Genomic DNA, 6,000 nt, shown 5'->3' on the forward strand with positions numbered 1-6,000 from the left:
CTTATTTTGGGAAAGGATTCAGCAAGGTAAAACATCACAGTAAAAGGAAAGGAATCAATTAATTTAAAAAAGCAAGTGAAATTAGGGTTCATAAAAGAAAAGCTTTTGCAATCAGTCACAAGAAGATCAATCAAGGAAGAAACATAATTCTGCATTTCAGTATATAAATAGATTGTAGAAAAGCATCAGATATGCGAGGTCAAGCATATTGGCAAAAGTAACAACATACAATAGTAGTAGAAATAAGCATAGGATTCAGTAGTGAACAAAGTTAGATAATCAGGGCTCACACGTATAGCCAAAGTGAAGAAGAGAGTCAAAAACAAGTAAAGGTCTCACAGTAGCAAGAGAGGAAACCTTTTGAAAAATTAGGGTTTCAACAATAGTCGAGTTAAAAAGATAGTAAAACTCAGAATCAGATAAGTCACATAAAGAAAAGAGAGTCTGAATCAAGGAACTTTTAATCGAGTCAAGTATACATTCAAACAAGCAGTTTCAGACCAAAAGACCTAGGGTTTCACAATAATCGAGTTTAAAAGATGGTAAAACTCATAATCAAATAAGTCAACAAGAACGGAGAACTTAATCGAACCAGTACACACCTAAACAAACAGTTTCAGAACTCGGATGAGACCAAAAAGGAATTAGAGTTTTCAACATGCTAACTCAGATAGAAGAACAACATGAGCAAAACATAGAAAAATCACAAACAATCATTAAAATCGAAGAAGTGATCTTTTGAAAAAAAAACTTAAAGGAAAACCCTAATAAGGAGTCATTTTGAAAGAAAAGTTGAAGAACTTTTGAGAAACACTTAAGACATTCATAGTAAGCACAGATCTATGGTAGATCTGAAAGAAAATCAAAAGATCTTAAAGATTAGGGATTAGGGTTTCAAAAAATCCAGAAAAGGTGAGAAAGACCTTGAAAGTTTCCGATCTAACCAGGAAAGTCAAGGATCTGCCTTGAAAGGCCATGAATGGCCAGAGAAAGGTCATGGATGGCCGGAGAAAGGCCATGAACAGAAGTCGAGCAAGGACTGGAAAGGCCATGAACAGAAGTCGAGCAAGGACTGGACCAGATTCCCTCGAGGTCTAGCCATGAAACCATAGAAACAAACACCCAGGAGCCATAGGAGGCTGATACACATCTCCAATGGCCATGAGAGGCCATGGATTAGGCAAGGGTTGAGATGGATTAGGGTGGGATTAGATGGCGGCAGCTAGGGTTCATGAGGGGTTTCAGAGAGAGCTGAGAGAGAAGAGGGATTCAAGGGCGGCGTTTGGTGAAGAATGAGGTAGGGTAAGGGGTCGTTTGTGGTTAAAAATGGAAAGGGAGGACAGTGGCCGTTGATCTAAATGATCAATGGCCAGGATTAAAAGGGTTAGGTGGGGAATCCGGGTAGGTCGTTTAAATTAGGTTAGGGGTCGGGTTTAAAATGGAATTGGGCCGGAAAATTGGGTTTAAATTGGGGTCAGATTTAGGCTACAATTTAAATGCAATTGGGCTATTATTTAAATAGCCAATTTTCCCCTTTTAATCTTATAAAAAATAGTAAATTAATTTCTGGAAACAAATTGGAAAAAATAAAATGACTTATAATATATAATTAATAATTTAAAAATACTGGACTTAATTTAATGAATATAAAATACAATTGAATCTTAAAAGGGCTAATATTGTAATCATATGCAATTTAGCTTAAAAATACTAAATAAATTTGTAAAAATATGCAAAAATTATCTTAGCTATATTTTAGCATAAATGTAAAAGTCCAATAAATGAATTACCAAAATAATGATTTTGGAAATAATTATTGGTTTTTATGGATAAAAGAGGGAAATAAATTGATTTAAAGACCTTTAAAAATTATGAAAAAATAATAAAATATTTGGACATACTTATATATGCATATATATGCTATTTTGAAGGTATTTTGTATATTAAAAATATATAGGAAAAAATTGGGTATCAACAGCTGCCCCTCTTTACCCGAGAAGGATGGAAGAGTTGTCGGGTAAAGATATGATGACCAATTTTGATCGAGCGAAATGGTTCGAAGAGGTTTAGGCCACGCCCGGGTTTCTGAGCTGCCTACATATCTCTGGTTTTACAGAAATCAGGCCATATGTAGTTCAGGATCCGTCGGCGGAGTAGGCTGATGGAGACTATTCAAGAACGAATGCAATATCTAGGGTCGGGTGAGTGAAAGGTTATGGGAATGGTTAGGTTTGATGTGGCAGCGGGGAATGGAGCGGGACCGCTCCTGCCGGGATGGCCGTTGCTCGCTGGTTTACCTGCAATTAGAAACAATACAAGCGTATATCACGCATAAATTTAAACATGATGCAAATTCCCATCGGACCATGAATGTTATCTTTGGACGGTTAGGATGATGTCCTTAGACCATGCCGTTCTGGGCCATGAAGCGTACAATAAAGGATTTGCAGGCCATGAAATGATACTCTCGGGCTATGAGGATGGTGCCTTCGAACTATGATGCCTTTGAATAATGATATACAAAAGATTGAAAGGGATCCTCAAGCCATGACATGGTGTTCTCGAGCTATGAAGATGGTGCCTTCGAACGATGATGCCCTCAGATAATTCGGCAATCTTTCAGCCCATAAGATGTAGTAGCATGATGTGGACAAGACAAAGCTTAGTCTTGTGAATTGGAGGGCAGAGCTTAGCCCGTAAGAGAAACGAAATAAACGATGCTTGAGATAGTGCTTAGTTTCGAAGGAAATTGGAGGCAGAGCTTAGCCTTGGAAGGAAGAATGATAGCCTTATGAAAAGGTGCAAATACGGAGAGAGGTAGAGCTTAAGCTCGGAAGGCAGAATGGTAGCCTTATGCAAGTTGGAAGGCAGAATAGTAGCCTTATGCAATGCAAATGCAGATGGAGGTAGAGCTTAACCTCGGAAGGCAGAATGGTAGCCTTATGCAGGAATGCAGATGGAGACATCATTCAGTCTCGGAAGGCAGAATAATAGCCTTATGCAAGAATGTAGATACAAATGGAGACAACATTTAGTCTCGGAAGGCAGAATAGTAGCCTTATGTAGGAATGCAGATGGAGACATCGTTTAGTCTCGGAAGGCAGAATAGTAGCCTTATGCAAAAATGAAATAACGAATGATAGTAGAGTTTTCTTAGCTGATTGCGATATTGTGATCACTGAGAGCATGACAACTGCAGAGCATTACTTGGCGTGCAGTGATTCGTAGAGTCGTATCCTCGAACAAGGCTTGCCCCATGGGTGTATAGTGTGTTTAAAGATTTTGCAATCTTAGTGCCTGCATCCAAAGAAAAATCGTGAGTTTTGTAAGGGGGAAGGTTAGTTCGTATTTCCACTGGCTCTTGACTCGTTCGGCTTTGATCTGGCGATACCGTCTATATTATTGGGGTAGAGTTGCTAAATAAAGTAGTTTCAGTAATAAACATGCATGATTTCATTAAATATGATGTAAGTGTATAATTAAGATAGCTTTTAAGATGAACCGGTGACTGCGACGTAGCTCGAGACATTGCAACCTCTCCAGCTACAGAATTTTGAGGGTCCCCCTCAAAATTCTGCCCCAGTTTGATGGGTTGACATTTCTGACTGCTGCTCGCGGTGGTTGGATGAAATTACTTCGAAATTTTGAGAGTCCTCCTCAAAATTCTGCCCTAGTTTCCAATTGTGGGGGAAATGAAAATTTTATTGCATTGTGACCGAACCCACAGGGCTGCCTACGTATCCCCTCTTAAATGGGAATCAGGTCAGGCGTAGTTCAATTAGTACATGCTGCTTTTGCAGATTTTTTTCGACGGACTCTAATTGGTGTCGCGCCCCCTTTTTCCCTCTTTGCATTGGAAAATCGGGTTTATGATATTTTGGGTATGAGACAACTCATTCCTTTTGGGAACTGGGTTTGCATTTGAAGAGTCGCCACCTAATGATTTAAGGTGCATTAGGACACCTATAGGGTTCGTTTCTAAGTTTGTTTGATAACCAGAGATTGGGTAAGGGCTTGAAATTATCCTAAGGGGAAGGTGTTAGGCACCCCTCAGGATCCACTAGTGTGGTTCCCGGCCAGACAGTTTTGTGAATTTTGTACAATTAGCAAACATGCAAGTATAGGCTCAAATAAGAGGAGATTTAAGTTTAAACACATAAGAGTTTGAAAACAACTGTTAAAAGGCGAGTTTTCAAAAGAAGTTACAGTTCTACAACTACTTGAGAATGTAAAAGAAAAGGGGGTCCTAGGTTTATTTATAATATAGATCACATCAATGCGATACCCGGTATGACACTTCTCAGAAGAGGGGATACACGTGGTATTAGCGCACCGATCATCATATCCATATCTACCCTTCCCACCCCGTTAAGGTATTAAAGCGCGAATTGGTCTCGTCCTCTATTGCATGCTATTACCCGTCCCATTTCTATCAGTCCACGAGGAATTTATGACTAAATAATATTAAAAGTAAGTTATGCATTTCACTATCTAAACCAACGCAAAACTAAAAAAAAAATATCCAATAATATTGTCCTTCCTAGTATTGATTAGTCTTTTTTTTTTGTTAGCATTAGTATTGATTTGATTTTGCTTTGGGCTTTATTTGAGTTACTAACTTTTATGGGGGCATTTGCATCTATACCCGCTTTTTGTGCTACATTTTAACTTGTGCCCGTTTTGCAAAAAAAAATTACAAGCGTACCCGCTTTTTCACATAACTTCCGCACACGGGGCTGAAGTAGCAAAGACAATCACGCAAAACTTCAGCATTCTAGTAGCCGGGCCTGAAGTTCAGCTCTAGAGCTGAAGTTTTTGTGTTGTAACTGGGAAACTTCAACTCTTGAGCTGAAGTTTTTTTGTTGTAACTGGGAAACATCAGCTCTAGAGCTGAAGTTTTTGTGTTGTAACTGGGAAAATTCAGCTCTAGAGCTGAAGTTTTTGTGTTGTAATTGGCTACTTTTAACTCCCTCTCTGTAATGCACATAATACATGATACTCATCTTCACTGTTATGTTAGCTTTAAGCTTTATTAGTCTGCAACAGAACTAGACACTTAAGATATGGATTGCATCGCTAACAAAAGATTAACCAGAACTATAGCCAGTTATAGCAACTGAATCAGGATGATTATCTACTATAGCAGTAAGTTCTTGCATAGCTAGCAAAACCAAAACACATGGACTGTTAACAACAGAAGCATATAGACAGCAGCAGAAATGATCGAAAGCTCAAGAAATAAAGTGTGGTCATAGCTTCATTTAAAGCTAATGGAATATAGTTAGCAGGTATTTAAATAACAAAATATACGGATAGCAGCAGAAATCATCAAAATTACAAGAAATATAGTGTGGTTTCCGCTTCATACAAAGCTAGTGGAGTAAGTAACATGAGCAGACTGAAGTTTTCGACGCAAGACCAATAAAAAAAATTGGCTCTGCATTTTGTCTTTTGGTGAGAAGAAGAAAACGAAGGAGGAGGAGAAGGAGGAGAAAGGAGACTGAAGTTATTTAAGAAGTGGGTACAAGTTAAAAAAAATTTTAAAAAAATGGGTATAGGTTAAATGGGGGCGACCAAATAGGGCGTCCCGTGCAATTTTTACACTTTTATGGGGTATAAAACATATTTGATCATTCAAAAGTTCTAAGTCCAAACTTGAAATAATATATTAAAAGAGAGAACTATGAAAAAGTTTATAAAATATTTATAAATTATATTACAATTATTATTTTTATGTATAAAATAATATTAAAACTTATATACATGTAGTTATACGAACTTTCTAAAAAACTGCCACGCGGAGCGTGTCACGAGATATATCGCTCTTGGACTTCTTACGGTAAGGCCATTGCACCAGCCAACCAGTGTGGTGGAAAACACGCTGTGCTCTAAGCTAAGCTGTTTACCTTGTAGACGGAGGAGATATCGGGTTGGTTTGGTCTCGGTTTGACTTTTTTTAGTTAAAACCAAACTAAGCCAATTATGGTCGGATTTGTTTCT

This window comes from Nicotiana sylvestris, chromosome 11 (assembly GCF_000393655.2).
Source record: "Nicotiana sylvestris chromosome 11, ASM39365v2, whole genome shotgun sequence".
Taxonomy (NCBI): Eukaryota; Viridiplantae; Streptophyta; class Magnoliopsida; order Solanales; family Solanaceae; genus Nicotiana; species Nicotiana sylvestris.